This window comes from Jaculus jaculus, chromosome 9 (genome assembly GCF_020740685.1).
Source record: "Jaculus jaculus isolate mJacJac1 chromosome 9, mJacJac1.mat.Y.cur, whole genome shotgun sequence".
NCBI classification, from domain to species: Eukaryota; Metazoa; Chordata; class Mammalia; order Rodentia; family Dipodidae; genus Jaculus; species Jaculus jaculus.
In genome coordinates this window covers 32,276,153-32,293,739 of record NC_059110.1, presented here as the reverse complement: position 1 = coordinate 32,293,739, position 17,587 = coordinate 32,276,153, and the positions used below count along the sequence as shown (strand labels likewise).

The 17,587-nt window shown below is 41.1% G+C and overlaps 1 protein-coding gene across 5 annotated transcripts in view; it reads left to right on the top strand.

The window, feature by feature from the left end:
- The first annotated feature begins 208 nt into the window (after positions 1 to 208).
- The window catches only part of Eya4 (EYA transcriptional coactivator and phosphatase 4), a 280,436-nt gene continuing 263,057 nt past the window's right edge, over positions 209 to 17,587 (top strand). For all 5 annotated transcript variants that reach the window (XM_045159204.1, XM_045159203.1, XM_045159202.1 and 2 more), the window contains exon 1: positions 209 to 386. The gene's annotated coding sequence lies outside the window, so the exon portion shown is untranslated. The remainder of the gene's footprint in view (positions 387 to 17,587) is intronic.

Below are 17,587 nucleotides of genomic sequence, written 5' to 3'. Positions count from 1 at the left end.
GCTCGGCTGGGCGGCGCGGGGGACGCAGCTCCGGGCGGCGGCGGCGGGGCGCGCGCTCTTTTCTTTTCTTCTCCCTTCTCCCCCCGCACACACCCCCCCCCCCCGTCGCCTGCGCAAAGCTCGGGCTCCGCGGCTCCCCTCCTCCTCCTCCCCCACCCCGCCCTGCCTCTCCCCCACTCGTGTGAGCTCTTTGCTGCTGGGGGGAGGCTGGTGGTGGTGGCCGAAAGGGATGTCCTGTTTTCATCAGAGACTCGGGCGTCCAGGGAAAACTTGAGACCCTGGAAGGAGCAGAGAGAGTCGTTCCCCACTTCGGACCTGCGGATCCCGGGCTGGGACAGACAATTGAACTTCAGGATCCGTCCCCACGCAGTCCGGGGAGACAGGAGGTGAGTGTCCCTTTCCATCCCGTCCGAGCTTCGGAGCCCAGCGGGATCCCGATTTGAAGTAGTCCCCAAACTCCTGCAAGAAAGTGCGCGTGGCTTTGAAGAGCGCTGGGCGCTCGGGGGACTGGGGGCTGGTGTGTGGGGGGGGGCACAAGAAGCGCAGAGAAAGGTTGCGTGGTCGACGCAGTTCCCAGGAGTGGCCCAGGGAGGGGTGTCTCAGGGCCCACAGCCCCGGGCACTGGGACTGCAGCGGCGCACCAGGTCCCCAAAGGACTCCCCTCCACGTACCTAACTAGGGTCCCCTCTGAGCCCGCTGGTCCCGCTTGCGGGGTGACGCGGAGGGCAGGGGTAGGCATTCTGTCTCTTTTCGGATCCTACCTGCCTGCACCCCGCCCGCCACCCCCAGAGTCTCGCGCAGCTTCTCCCCACATCCGCCCGGTGACATTTATTACTTAGTGATGACCCCCTAGGTGGCACGTGCCAGGGAGCTGCTGCCCACGTCCACCCATGAGGGCCCTGGGCTCCGGGGCTTCCTGGAGGCCCGGTGCTGGTGTATATGAAGAGACCGGGCTCCGATCTCTTGGCACCGGCCGCGTTTGAACCGGTGGCGATCGCATTTGAACAGTTTTTATGTCGCGTGGGCCGAACGACTCCTGCCGCCGTTTGCCAGGGTCCGGGAAATTACAGACGCCCGGGCACGGGAGTTGCGATCATTGGCTCGTGATCGCCGAGGCTTTCTAACTTCTCTCAACGACGGGACCTGGCCGGGGAGAACAGGTTTTTCTGTCTTTCTAAGCCCTGTGGGTTTGGGGACGTTGTGGGACGTGCAAAGTCTCTGGCATTTCTAGCGTGGGGAAGCCGGGCATGAAAACAGTCGCCCGGAGGAGGAGGAGCGTTCCTTTCATTTTGCAGCGTTTAGCGTTTAGCAACCTGAACTTCACGGGTTTTCCGCACTTTAAAGATGTCGCGTTCCTAGTCCGCAAGATTTGGAACCTCTCTCCCTCTGATGGGTTGGGGAGTTTGTGACCGAGTCTCGTGTGGCTGAGCAGCGGCTAAACCCAGAGGTCCTGTCTTCCCTCGTTGGGGGTGACAGTGTCCCCTTGCAGAGACTAACGGGGATTGGCGCTCTGGGTCAGCCCTCGGGGTAAAGGTGGGGTTTGGGAATGGCTTTCTCTCCTCGCCCCCCCCCCCGCCCCCCGCGGGCTTTGTCCCCGCCACTTCGGAGCGGGCGGCCCCGGTCATTCATGAATCCCAGCCCGAGCGCCCAGGGGAAGGTGCGCGTCCCCAAGCCCAGCTGGGGCGCGTGTGTTTTGGTTTCCCAGCAGTTGCACGTGGGCCACCTCGGTGTGCGTGCGTGTGTGTTGTGTACTTGATCTGCGAGGAGGTAACAGGAGTCTCGTGTTCAAACTCAGTGGGCCCTAGGCCATTAATTTGCTTTCCTGGCTGTCATTACAGACACTTCCAAAATCTGATACCCAAGAGGCTCCAACAGGTTGGGTTTCACATTAAGGGCTCATACTTAACAGTTTTCTTTGTCCCTTACCCCTGTTGGCTTGGCACTCCGGGATCGACGTAATGGTTGGAGTGAGATATGTCTTCTGGAATATGGCATTTCGTTCGTCTTCTTCGCGGCGGCCAGCTCGCTTTTTTGCACCCTCGGGCGGTTGTCAGCTCAGGCGCGGGCTTCTGGGGGACTTGGGTGGGAGAACCTCGGAGCCCATCAACACCTTCTGAAATCGCTTTTCCAAGTAGGTGACCAGCAGGATTAAAAGTGGACCCTGGCTTTTTTATTTGTTGAGGTATTTCCCCCCACCACCACCTTTTCTTCTTTTTAAGACTTCTTCAGAACAAGAATTGTAACCACATTTACCCAAGCAGAGGTCGCATTTAAACAGAAACAGAAACATCGCCCTCTTTTAAAATACTTTTTAAATTCTTTTTGCAATGCTTACACCTGAGAATCAAACACTAGGGGAGGCAGGAGGAAAGAATCATAAAACAAAATACTTGATAAGTTTTGAGCACGTTTTAAGCAATTTGTTCCCAACGGCATCCATGTATTTTTAAAATATCATTATCCCAAGAAATAAAAAAGGAAAAACAAGGGGGCAGGCGGTTTTGTATGGAGTGACTGTCAGAGTCTGAGTTCTGTGGTAACAATAAGAAGCACAGCCACTTTTATTGATATTATAAGCCATAAAAATAGTTTTTCCCACCTGATTAAAAGTTGTAACTCATTCAAAGTTAAACCAGTTCTTTTTGAATGATTGTGCAAGAATGTAGATTTTAAAATAAAACATTGACAGTAACATAATTGAGTTGGCTTGAAATTGTTCCTTTTTTCTTATTATTAGGGGCAAGTCCTTGTCTTTCCCAGTTAGTGAAGGTCTGAAACCAATGTGATTTTCCAAAGCCCCTTTTCCTTTGTAAACTGCTTGAATATACGTGTGTGTTCAGATTTTAAGGCCATGTTAGTTTCAGGCTGTTTCACAATTAACTGAAATAAAACTATATTCTCAATTCTTCTCTTTTTTAAGTGTTTATTTTGACTGTTAGAAATTTAATTTTTCATTTCCAAAATGGAGTTGTACATGTGTGCCCATAAGAGATATTTCTGTTGAGTACCATGTTCACATTAAAAAATTTTAAAACCCTAAAATGTGCAGAAAAAGCAATTGGTTTAAGAGAAGTTTTGTTCTGATTAAGAAATACAGATGCCAAAGTCTAGAGGATTTTGAGAAAATTTAATGCGAAGTTTCTTTTTGAAGGGATATAGGCAGATGAGTGATTGGTTGTTTGATTCTCTCTGGGTTAAAAATAGGTCTCTATTCTTAAGTTTTCATTTATAATAACAGTTCCATTTGTGGTGTAAATAAATTTTACATAGCCACTGAAAATATAGCGTCCAGTTTCATGTTTTCAGTCTCTGTTGCAAGTTCTACATGACTGATGCCATGTCTAAAAATAGATTTATGTGGCTTGATATTTTATTTTTTAATGTGATGAACTGGAATTCAATAGTCTAGAATTTTTTCAAAACATATGATGACAGAAAACTCATTGCTACTGATACAAAAGTGAAGGTGTTGGAAATTTGACATTCTAACTTTTAGGTAACACAATTGACCTTATTTCATGCAAGAGAACCTCACACATTTTACACAGAATTCAAGAAGCAGAAAGATAATCCCCTACAAAATTTAGTGATCTGTTAAATGCTTTAAGAATACCAGATTTTCTATGTTTTTGTTCACTGTCATTTTTTTTTAAATGGGTGAATGCAAGAATACTGAACACTCAGTAAAAGCCAGTCCCCCTTTAGAAGGAGTTTGTTCAACATAGTTCTGGATTGCAGCTGCTGGTCATATTTCATTGTGCTGTTAAAGTACTTAAAACCTAAAATTAGGTACTGTCTGGTTGTAAATATTTCAGATCACTCATTTAAGAAATAAATAGAAAAGTCTGCTATCAAAAGTATTGAATCCTACCATCCAAGAGTTGAGCAAACCTTTATCAAGCACCTTGCTGTTTTCTCAGTGAGAATCTAACCATGACAGTTTCTCTTCCCAATGGATATTCTCCTTACATCTTATAAACTCTTCTGATATGTGTCTCAGTAGGGCATCTTAAACTAATTATATTCAGAAATGCAGTCGGGGTCTTATTACAATGGTTACTAGGTGAGGAAAATCAACACCCCTAGGAATGGATAGATGGCTGAGTATCTGCCCCTCACATGAGTTTTTCCTGGTGAACTAAGAAAGGATATAATCTTTTAAGCTGGTGCCCTCCACATGGGTGAGATGCACTAGTGTGTTGCATTGTGATGCGTTCCATGCTGCATGTAATAGGCCAATGTGTTTTAATGGTGGGGCATTGAATATTCATTAAACTGTACAAAGACCCAAACTTGGCATCATTCAGTCTGAACTTGAGTGGAAGAAAATAAACAAGCGTCACATATTGAAAAACAGTACAAGCCACTTTGCTTGCTTTTAAGAAGTCTGAGGACTTTGTAAACATTGCTGTCACCTAATATTGCTTGGGCACTGTGCGTTAGTATATGCCCTGGTGATACATCCTTTCCTGTGAAGCCCCTGAGTCTTTAAGCCTCATCTAGGTGTGCTCACAAAGAGGTCCAGGAAGGGAATGCACCACTGTCTTGCTCCCCAAACTCCTTTCCCTTTTCTGCAAAAGAGATGAGACTGATAAATTTCCAAACAGAAACTGTTTTGAGGTATCAAGACATTTATATGGCAGCATAAAACAGTTTCAGAGTGTCACCTCTAAGACTCACTGTAACCTTTTCTGTCATTGAAAGGTTCTAATTGATCTTAGCACTGACCTAAGAGTATAGTTTGATATTTGAAACCTTTCAGAATTGGCCTGGCTTTTTTCTGTCCCTCAGATTTCAGTACATGGCTGATGAAGAGAGACACCATATTAAAACTATCAAAAATGTTTTCCTGTATGATAGATTTTTAAATACAACTTATTCATATTTAAAACCTTCTATTTTCATGCAGTAAGTAATTTTATTTTCATACACTTTTGGACTGTGGAAGAGTTGTGTTATCATTTTGGGACATTTAAGACATTTTCCCTCCATCGGCAACTCTGAAATTTTTAGGCAAAATCGCTTACCACTTTTGAAAACTTACAATGTGAAGTTTCATTACACTAATATAAAATAGCAGTCATTAAATTTCATATCAAAATTTTTTCCTAATTATATTTATATATTAAAGTATATTTTAAAATAAAATATTCAGCTTCATTTAATAGTTAACCAATATCTGTGTAAGTGATTATCATGTCGGTTACTGCTACCCTCATAACAGTCTAGGTAACAGTTATTGAGGATTTACTTTATGCAAAATACTCTTTAAGCATTTTATGTGATTAACAATTTTAATCTCAGCTATTTATTCCATTTTACAGGACAGAAAGCTGATATTCAGGGTAGAATCAGGATCCAAACTTTTCAGCGTGACCCCAATATCTTTACCTTAAGCAATGTACCAGGCATGTGCGCTAGCTATATGCTCGATACTATTTTATGGAACTATACACAAACATCTTACTTTTTATGATCAGTTGTATAAGGAAAACTAGATATTAACAAAACATGTTAAATTTCATGTCATAAGCTATAATTTCATAGGTAATATTATTGGAGACAAAGCCAAAAAAAACTATTAAAAACAATTTTTGAGTACCTATTTAAAGAAACCTATTAAGTAACAGTGAGTAAGTGCTTGACCCAAATAGCCCAACTCATGAAAGTTGGTAGCAACTGACCGGGCTTCGTAGAGACACTTTGTGATGCTTTGTCATCATCAGGAGTTGATGACCAGCTCTTTGGAATACTTAATTTGCATGCGCACTTTTCTTTTGATTTTTCAAGCCTTGGCCTTTGGTTAATTGTTACCAGTTTGACAGTATTATTGTTGCCTTTGTTATTTAAACCTTTTCTGGTTATGAATCTCAAAGCAACACCTTTATGTTAGGCTCACATATAGGTATCAAAGTGCCCCCAAGTGCACACAGGAGCTCAAGAGGCAACACTCAGATTTTAGAAATAATCTTAACCTCATGCCTATCAGACTTTGCATCTATAAAGGTTTTGTGTAGATGAGCATTTTTGTTTTCCTGCTAATACTGTTTAAAAATTTTTTAAAATTTATTTATTTGGCAGAGAGAAAGAGGGAGAAGGAAGAGAGAGAGAGAGAGAGAATGGGTGTGCCAGGGCTCCAGCCACTGCAAATGAACTCCAGACACGTGTGCCTCCTTGTGCATCTGGCTAACATGGGTCCTGGGAAATTGAACCTGGGTCCTTTGGCTTTGCAGACAAACACCTTAAGTGCTAAGCCACCCCTCCAGCCCCTGTTAATACTTAAAAAAAAAAAATCATTTTTCCAGAAAGGCAGTCGTTCTCAAGTTTACCTATGTATATATTTAACTACAGGTTCCTTTATCTAAGTGAAAGGTGACAATATGTCCGCCAGAGATATGTGCTTGCTCTGTGTGAATCAGGAGCAGGTGACTGGAGAATTACACAGGATGGGTCTTTTGATGAAAGACTGTTTTCACGGTACCTACCTTATGTAGTACAAATTGTGTGATCGTTAAAATGTGGCAGTGTATATCTGTACTCAGAGCTATTGAGACAGGAGGATCACTGGAGGTGACGTTTGATCTTATGAATTGGAGCCATGGTCATGTAGGGAGATCCCATCTTTAAATAAGCAAGCAAGGAAACAAACAAACATAAAACCCAGAAAATATCCACTGATTTAACACACTGACAAAAGGTCTATTCATCCTCATGTAATTGAAATATTACACATTCTCACTTCACTTCATTTTAGCACAGAATTTAAAATCTGGCCCATCTGTGGTTTCATGTCTCACTGAGCCACACGGGACACAAACCTTTGTGCCTGCAAAAGTTTGCTCCAGTGGAACACCCTTCTTTCTTCAGGAACTTCATGAAGAAGCATAGGTACTGGCCTAAGTTGATCTGACTTCAGAATTTCATGTAAATGATTGCTACAGCTTCCTTGATTCTTTCCTTCTTTCTTTGTAAAATGGAAGGGACATTTCTCCTGAAAGAGTACAGTTAAATAGTTTTTATTTTATTTTAAATTTTTTTATTTATTTTTATTTATTTATTTGAGAGCAACAGAGAGAAAGAGGGAGAGAGAGAGAGAGAGAGAGAGAGAGAGAGAGAGAGAGAGAGAGGGGGAGGGAGAAAATGGGCACGCCAGGGCCTCCAGCCATTGCATAAGAACTCCAGACACATGCACCTCCTTGTGTATCTGGGTAACGTGGGTCCTGGGGAATAGATCCTTGAACCGAGGACCTTAGGCTTCACAGGCAAGTGCTTAACAGCTAAGCCATCTCTCCAGCCCAGTTAAATAATTTTTAAAACTACAGTTTGTTTGTTTTTTTCTCTCACAAAATGCAACAGAATTAAGGTTGAAATTCTATCCTTATTCAACTAGGTATACCTCATACTGAGAAGGCTTAATCACCACAAGGTCATATACACAATTCATAGATCTCTGCATATTCCCAAAGGAATGATCTATTCATTGCATTTCACCTCTGACTTTGAACTACCTAATGCTAAAAGAGTTAAAGAAGACCCAAATGTTCTGATTAAGAGATTGAATATTTCTAGGTTAATGTTGCCAGTATGGTGAACAGTGGTAATGACATGGGGAGTCATCAGAGCTCTACATTAGCTAATCCTTTTTTCCTGAACTTTTGTATCTGAATGCAAATATCTATTTGTATATTGGTATGATTCAAATAATTCTAGCCAACTTTAATCACAATGTGGTGAGCCATGTTCCAATTTCCTTTTGCAGGTCTTTATTTATTTATTTATTTATTTATTTATTTATTTATTTATTTATTTATTTGAAAGCAACAGACACAGAGAGAAAGACAGGTAGAGGGAGAGAGAGAGAGAATGGGCGCGCCAGGGCTTCCAGCCTCTGCAAACGAACTCCAGACGCGTGCGCCCCCTTGTGCATCTGGCTAACGTGGGACCTGGGGAACCAAGCCTCGAACTGGGGTCCTTAGGCTTCACAGGCAAGTGCTTAACCGCTACGCCATCTCTCCAGCCCTTTTGCAGGTCTTTCAGTAAGCTCACACTGGGCTTCCTGTAGGTAGCTATTACAAGACAAAGCCCAGTAAACCCATGGAAAACATCGTTTCTGCTATTTTTTTTTAACACAAACACTAAGAGTTAAGATAATGCTGTGTTTTTATTTTTCTTGTTTGATTCACACAGAATTTTAACTTAATTTTACATTGTGTGTTGTTGACTTTGACTATTAGAGGCTTTCTTCATAAGATTCCTGAGTAAGCCAGGTGTTTTGGTGCCTGCCTTTAATCCCAGCACTCAGGAGGCACAGGTAGGTGGATCACAGAGAGTTCGAGGCTACCCTGAGACTGCATAGTGAATTCCAGGTTAGCCTGGGCTAGAGTGAGACCCTACCTTGAAAAACCGAAAAAAAAAATATCCTGAGTAAAAGTTTTGGCTCCTAGCAAATACTTATTAAATGATTTTCATTATCAGTATTGCCAGATACATGCAAAAATTAATGTGGGAAGAATATATTTTTCCCTCCTACTCTAAAATTTTGAAGACTTTGGGGCTCTCAGTATTAGAATCTCATAGTATTCTCTAGGAATATTCAGCACAGTGAATTAGTGATTGTAACCATCTCAACAGGCTTAATCTTCAAGCATCAGAGTAGCTCTAGCTGGACACTTGTCCTAGATACATTTGGTCATGATATTCTTTCTCATCAGCAGTATAATAGTGCCTTGCAGCCTCTCTGGGACATTGTTCTAGACTATGCTCACTTTGCCTCAGATTTTCTCATCTGTCAGACATTTATTGGTATTTTAGTTTTAAATTATTTAATTTTTTTGAGGTAGGGTCTCACTCTAGCTGAGGCTGACCTGAAATTCACTATGTAGTCTCAGGGTGGCCTCAACCTTACGGGGATCCTCCTACCTCTGCCTCCCAAGTACTGGAACTAAAGGCATGTGCCACCATGCCCAGTTTTATTTAATTTTTTGAAGTAGGTTCTCCCTGTATCCCAAGCTGAGCTGGAAAACATTCTGTAGCCCAAGATGGCCTCAAACTTTATTCATGATTTCTATCAGCTTTCTCCTAGACCTGATGTTCTTTAGAAAACTCTGTTGCCTTCCAAGCAGATTCCAGAATTCTCAGCAGGACCTGTATAGCCCCAAGTGCTAAGAACCTTGCTGCAGTTGCCCTTCTTAGCTCTCATAAAACGTCTTTCCTTTAGCAATGGGGGAAGCAGCACTTCTCAGATGTATCTAGTTTTTTTTTTTTTTTCCTCTTTGTTTCTTTGTGCCTGTGATCCCACCTTCTGCAGTGTGCCTCCTGTCTACCCCTGTGCCTTCCTTTTCTATTTCTGTTTCAAAATTGGAAATACAAATATTACCTCCTCCAAGAAGATGAGTGACATATTTTTTTTTCTTTCTTCCCAAATCACTCAGTTTCCACCTTTAGCATTTGCACATTGAGAGGAAATGGGTCACATTAGTGTCTAGATCATGTTCTAGATGGGAACTTGTTGGAGAAGTGGTTGTATTGCTCATCTCCGTGTCTCCATGCAATGCATCACAAACAACAAGTGGGTGACCACTAACATTCTTGTTGCATAAATGAGTAATGAAACTGAGTGTGAGACTGGGTATAGTGACATTAGGCATTCTGCCATGAGAGCAGGAGCAGTTGAAAGAACCATGACCATTACATGGCTGGAACACATTGGAATCAGGTAAGGGATTTGGGCCAATCCCAGGTGTGTGTGTGTGTGTGTAAGTGTGTGTGTGTTGGGTGGAGAAAGGGAGAGGATGTATTTATTACCCACTACTGGGGAGTTGGTGATTTAGTGAGTAAATGAAAGATATGAAGAGGGGATTGATTCTTAATATAGTATAATGGGTAAGTACTAAGAATATGACAGCTTGGGTTCAAATCCTGGCAGCGACATGAAGGCTAAAGGCAAGCACGTCACTTCATCTGATTTTGGCGCAGTTTTTCTCATGTGGAATAGAGCATGCTGCATGAGTTTCTTATGACTGTTCAATGTGTACACACATGCAGAGCATTTAGAATGATGTCTAGTACAAGGTTTAGCTGATTAGATTCGAAAGTCTCTTGGGGAGACCTTAGATTATGGACCATTAATTGAAGTTGTATTTGTCCAAGTGTCATTTTGTTATTTTGGTAAGTTCGAGACTATTTGTCATCTCATGTTCACGGCAGTCTTGGTCATGCACTGTACACATCAGTTCCGTTATCAAATATTTTTATGCATAAAACCATCTGGATATCAATATATGTGGTTAATTACTCTAAGCAATTTTAAGAACACTGCGTAATGGTGTTACTACTTTGTAGCTAATACTTGTTTCCTGGTTTGCTTTGTGCGGTCTGAGCATACCAGTGATCAATCTTTGTACAATTCAAGAGGGTAAATGGGCTTGATCACCTCACCTTAAAAGAAAAATGAACGATTGCTATGATTCTTGTCTTGGCACTGAAGTTGGAGGTTATTAGCTTCCGTATTTCTAGAATTTACTACTCAGTCCTTGATTTGAAATATAATAACTGTATGTCAGGATGGAACAGAGGGAAAAAGGCACATTTAAAGGTTAAAAACCATGGTGCCATTTTTATGGTATACTTGGAACTATAGCCAAGTGCATCTGAGCTAAAAACGTGATCACATTGCTGCCATGCTGAAGGAAGCCTTCTCTTGAATATATTTAGACTCTGTTTTCTTGGACTCTTGAGTTTACATGTTTATAGCAGGATAATTTGCTTGGGGAGTATTCTCTTGAGCAAGGGACAGTGTTTAGCAGCATCTCTGGACTCAACTCACTGGATGCCAATAGCCCTCTGTCCCCTGAGTGATGACAGTTGTGTCCAGCCATTATCAGATGTACCTTGGGAAAAAAAAAATTACTCCCAGTTGAGAACACATAGCCTAAACAGATCTTAATATCTCTTGATATACTGAAAAAATCTCCCAGGGTTTTGCATAAGGGGATTGTTCTAGTTCCAGTCAAGTGTGGAGAAGCCTGATTCCTTCCTCCCAAGTTTAAGCATGAAGTCAAACAAGCCTCATTGGTCTGTGTTGATAGATTAACTTCACACAAAGAGGATTTACAGATAAGCTCAGACAGGCTGACCATCTTCAGCATATTTTCTTTCTCTTAGAATAATATGCTAGTGTTGGGGAACATAATACTTGGGAAGGTATCTATGAAGTAAATATTAGTCATGCAAATTCTTCCTACTATTTTTACTATTATTTCTTGGTAGGTATTTTGGACTTTTTCATTCAGTTTTTAATGATAACAATTACCCATATCTTTCCACATATAAACATTTATAATAATTTTTACTATTCAGTGTATAGTAACAGAAAGAGTAAACTTACTGGTAATCATAACTATCTAAGACTAAACTACTTAATAACTTGAATCATTTGCTCCTTTATAATGAGAAATTTTCAACTGGAGGTGGGATGCAGTTCAAAGATAGAGCAGTTACCTTGCATGTAGAAGGTCCCAGATTTGATTCTCAACACCACAAAAATGAAAGTGAGAGAGAGAGAGAATCACACAATGGGATTACAGGTTTGTGTGCCATTATATTCATCAGAAAGAAATTTTCAGATTATGTCTTAGTTTTCTGTTTGTAACACAAGTCTGAACATAGTAACATTTATGCTTCTCAAAACAATAAAAATGATAATATTGCATGAAAAAACTGTTTTCTGATGAATTACCAAATCCAAGATTTTATGGCCTAATTTTATTGGGTTAATGTTTACATTATATAGTTTATTTAAGAATTGGAGGCTGGAGAGATGACATATCAGCTAAAGACACTTGCTTGCAAAGTTTGATGACCCAAATTTAATTGCTCAGTACCTACATAAAGCCAAATGCTAACTAAATGGTGCATATGTCTAGAGTTTGTTTGCAGTGGCTGGAGGCTCTAGCACACCCACATGTACTCTCTCTGTGTCTGCCTCTTTCTCTTTATCAATCTCTCAAATAAATAAATAATGTTAAAAGAATTCATATGCACTTTACTATAAACCTGGCTAGAGTTACAGCAATACTCCCATCTAGTTAAGATGAAAAATAAAGATGTTCCAAAAATTGTCTTGAAAGGGAACAACAAATAACATGTAATGTCAAGCATAAGCTAAGAAGGATAACTGTGCCCACCTGACTTCTGAGTTGACTATGAAAATTATTTTGAACTGTTTTGTGATGCCCAGATATCTGACAAAAGTAATTTAAGATAGGAAGAATTAGTTTTGGCTTATCATTTAAGGTCACAGTCCATCATGGCAGGAAAGACCTTTTGGTAGGAGCTTGAAGCAGCTGGTCATAGTCAGTCCACAGTGAAGAAGCAGAGAGCAATACACGCCAATGTTCAGCCAGTTCTCTCCTTTTTCTTTTTATTGTCCAAGACCCTGGACCATGAAATGATGCCATCCACAGTTGACATGGGTCTTCCCGCCTCATGAACCTAATCCCCAATAATCCCTTACAGGCATACCCAGAGGCTAACCTAATCTAGACAATGCCTCACAGGTGATTCTAGGTCTTGTTAGACAGATAATCAATATAAACCAATCAAATTGTGATTAGTTAATATTATAAATATGTGATTACACATACATTTTTCTGAGCACTACAAGTTTGATCATTTCTATCTAATTGTAAATATATCTGAAATTACACACACATATATTGTCTCATTTAGTCGATTTATGATAGATAATCAAGTTGTGTGGATACAGTCAGTTTGATCTAGGGATTTCATGTCATTCACTAGCTGATACTCAAGTAGGAGATACTTAAACACACACATATACACATACACACATAACCCACACATATGGTCATGACTTTGACTCTTCCATAATTTTTTTGTTTACTTTTATTTATTTGAGAGTAACAAAGAGGCATATATATATATATATATATATATATATATATATATATATATATATATATATTGAGAGAGAGAGAGAGAGAGAGAGAGAGAGAGAGAAAGGGCACACCAGGGCCTCCTCCAGCCACTGCAAACAAACTCCAGACATGCGTGCCCCTTTGTGCATCTGACTAACGTGGGTCCTGGGGAATTGAGCCTCAAACCAGGGTCCTTAGGCTTCACAGGCAAGCGCTTAACCGCTCAGCCATCTCTCCAGCCCGCTTCTATAATTTTTGAGGTGTATTCTTAGTTGGGAAAGTGGCTATGAATGAAACACATTGTATGTGACAAAGTGTCTTCCTCAGAGGAACACACCTACCCTGCATAGAGAGATGAAATGGTGCCAACCCACTGAATGACAAGCGGAGGCCACAGTAGGGAAGGTGGTTTAGGTGTGATTTAAGTCAGTGGCCTAAACCATGAGTTTTCACACTGTAGCAGAGGGTTTCTGTCCATGCATTGACTGGAAACCCTGAGAAGGCACAGCCAACCCCATGCCCATCCAGGCACTTTATGCCAGACACTGCACAGGAAGCCTGGTAGCCAGATAGTCACTGGAGAACAGCCAACATAACAGAGGTTCTGTTTTTCCAAATGAGCAGTTCCCTGGTTCATAAATCAGGGAGCACCCCCTAGAGTATTCAAGTTGCGGATCTACTTTCTCAGGTTGATTCTTTGTACCATAGGTCCAAAGGTGGTGAGACTTACTGAGATTTTTATGAATGCTTTTTTGGCATATACTACAACCAGGCACTTCCCTCTCTCTCCCCAGGACATCTTCCCCTTTCCTGCCCTTCACCACCCTCCCTGACTCCCTTAGCCACTTTGACTCTTTCTCGTCTGTTACCTACCTGGATTAAAAAAAAAACAAACAAACAATCCCACTTACCTTTCAAGGTTTGCTCCAATATCACCTCCTCTGGGAAGCCTTCCCTAAGGCTTGGGAAGAAGTAATTACTTTTGCTCTGTAATTCCATAGGGCTCGATTGGGGGAATTACTATAACAGTACATTGTGTTGGTGCTAATTATATATGAGCTTGTCTACTAGAGAGGGAGACCATATCTTTGGCCTTTTGTGTTCCCAAAGCCTGGACATGTTGATGGGAATTAAGTTACTGCATGCATGTTTTTTGAGGACATAGGTACAAGCAAGATATTGACAAAGAACAAATCCTGGCTATGTTTCAGAACACTGAATCTCTATTGCTTATAGTCATGAAATGGTTTATTCATTATTATCTATTTCAAATTATTTAAAGCTTCATTGTGCCAAAGTATGGCTGATTTTTCTAGTGAAAGAAAAATATATATCCAGCATAAACTGGCCTTTCAAATAAATTGAAAAGATAGATTTTTCTAGTTAAGACTTACAGTCTTCAAAATCCCAGTTCCTTTCGAAATAAATGCCGGGCACTTCCATTGCTTTCTATTGAAGTAAATTTTGTGTTATTTTAATATTTATATAATTTATTTTAGAGAAAGAGACAGAGAGAGAGAGAGAAAAAAAAAAGGAGAGAGATAGAGAGAGAATGAGAATGAGCACACCAGGGCCTCCATCCACTGCAAACAAACTCCACATGCATGCACCACCTTGTGCATCTGGCTTGCATGGGTCCTGGGGAATCAAACCAGGGTCCTTTGGCTTTGCAGGCAAATACTTTAACCACTAAGCCATCTCCCCAGACCCAGATTTTGTATTATTTTAAATAATATTTAGCCCTCAGAATTAATGATTTCATCTGAGGGGAATCATGTTCTACATCAATGTTTCAAAACAAGGAGCACAAAGCCTCCCCAAGAGCTATCTATTAAAAGTAAAGGTGTTCTTTTGGTGAGAGGAATTGTCTCTTTTTCTTTCCATAATTGTGGAAAGAGACTTTCTGGTTTAAGTTTTAGTGGTGGTTTTTAGACATTTTCCAAACAAAGATGAGCAAGACCCTTCAAAAACCACAAACTTGTTTATTTAGAGTTAAAAAAATTTCTTTGTATGTCCAAAAATAACATTGAATTAAGATTATTGTTTCCAATAGCCTCAAAAATTGTGGTTTTATTTCCTTGTCTTAGTCTTAGTCATCTTGGATTCAGTACACAACTATTCTACGTCACGATGAAGCGATAAGCTTGCCTTCAGTGGGCACATTGTATATTGGAGTCAGAGCAGAAGGGCAGGTGAAATGCTTCGTTAAGTGACATTAAGTGAACTGATCCAAACAAAGCAAAAAGGCTCCCTGCCTCAGCTACTCCAGTGCTCTCAGCCCAGAATCAAGTTTTGTCTGTGTCTGACAAGCAGTCATAGGGACTGGAGTCAGACTAGTGCTGTTCTGTTCCAGTTTCTGCGACACCTCAGCCCAGGAACTTGGGCAAGTGATCGACTGAATCCCTCTGGGCTACAGTTCCAGGGGGTGTAAAGGAGTGGCCAACACTCGCTGCCTCCTGGAGTTGTGGAGAGGGATATCTGAAGACCCATAGGAATGACATTTGGTAAGAACCTGGAGTACTGTAAAAGCTCAAAGCCCATTTTGTATTGATTTATTTGGGTAAACTGATGAGTGTATTTGATGCCTCCCTCCTCCTAGAAAAGGGAGTTCAAGCTGATCACATAAGGTCCTCTTTCTTTAACTAATCATTTCTTCCTAAACACCCAGGAAGTCTTACTTGGTAGAGTATTACAAGAGACGTGGGTGAGGGTGGGAAGATGGCTCAGTGGTTAAGAGAGCATACAAGCCTGAGATCACTCAAGTTCAACTCCCCAGCACCCATGTGAAAAAGCTAGGTGTGATCAGGCACACCCGTCACCTCAGTTCATGGGGCATGGCGACCAAACAGTCACTGGGGGTAGCTGACTGAGATATGTTAGGTCCAGGTTGATGGAGTACACTGTCTCCAGAAAGTGTGTGGTGCAGCTGCAGAGAAGTGCACCTGAAGTTCTCCTCTGGTCGCCGCACACATGCATCTGCACACAACATGCACACGCCACACCATGTACACGTACAAAACAAGCAGATGTGATAGGGGCTACCTGTGAGTGGAGTGACTTTGGGGGCAGCGGCCTGAGTTTTGCAACGTGGCCCATGTCCTTTATTTTGGCTTGGTAACTTGTGACATGGGTGTGTTCATTCAATAAAAAATCATCAGCTGTCAAGGTTTGATTTGTACATTTTGCTGTTTCCATATTATGCTTTATCTAAAAAGTGAAAAATGAAGTTGAATTTAAAGTGAAAGGTGAATTTTTCAGTGTTTCCTCTTCAGATCAAGGTGGGCTCTATCCTGTTTACTTCCTTGCAGATACTGTGTTTTTTTGTTTTTTGTTTTTTGTTTTTTTACTTTTTCATTTTGATACAGGGTGTCATATATCCCAGGCTAGCCCTCAACTTGCTACAAAGCAGAGGGTGATCTTGAACTTCTGATTAACCTGTCTCTAATCTCCTAAATTTTGGGTTATAAGGAGATCCATTGTACCTGGTTTACATGGTGCTGCAGGTTGAACCTAGCGCTTCACGCATTAAAGGCAAGCACTCTAACAACTGAACTACACCCCCATTTCCAAACATTGTTAATACACGTGAATACATAAGAACTAAGTGACTATAGAACTTATTTTACATTTCTAAAATATTTTATTTATTTGTGTGTTAATTTATTTGCAAGCAGAGAGAGATAGAAGACAGACACACAGAGAGAATGGGTGTGCCAGAGCCCCCAACCACTATAAGTGAACTCCAGATGCATGCACCACTTTGCGCATCTGGCTTCATGTAGGTACTGGGGACTTGAACTTGGCTTGTCCTGCTCTGCAAGCAAGAACCTTAACTGCTGAGCTTTTTCTCCAGCCTTTATTTTAGATTTTAAATGCCAAACAGAGACACTGATTCTGAAAAATTGCTTTTGATATGCTGACTCTGAAATGTTTTCTCACATCACTGCATACAGTTTTGGGTACTTCTATTTAATATACGCATGTGTTTCAGAATGTGTTTGCTTCAGGTTATTATTTTAATGTCAAAGAAGATTTCAATTTCCTGTCTTCCTCCCTCTCTCCCTCCCTTCTCTCTTTCTTTCTTTCTTTTTTCTCTCATTCATTCTTTCTTTCCTTTTTCCCCTCCTCCCACCCCTCTCTTTCTTTCTCTCCCTTCATTCTTTCATTCCTTCCTTCTTTCCCTTTTTCCTCTCTCCCTCCCTTTCTCTCTCTCTCTCTTTGAGGAAAGCCCAACAAACTGCTTTTGTGATGAAAGAGAGAGAGAGAGAGGGAGAATTGGCATGCCAGGGCCTCCAGCCACTGCAACCAAACTCCAGATGTCTCTGTCCCCTTGTTTGCATGTGGTGCAACCTTGAGAGCTTGCGACACTATGCACGTGGCTTATGTGAGACCTGGAGAGTTGAACATGAGTACTTTAGCTTCTCAGGAAAGCACATCAACCACTAAACCATTTCTCCAGTCTTCTTTCTTTTTCTTTCCTATGTTGGAACCTAGCCCTGTGATGATCATATTTATATATTTCTTTGTATACTTGTTATAATTTCCTAGTGCACAAAGGAATACATACAGGATTAGTATGTGCAAGTGTTTATACTATTGCATAAAGGATTCCAAAATATTTTTGTAAGAGATTATGGCATCTTGTTCCC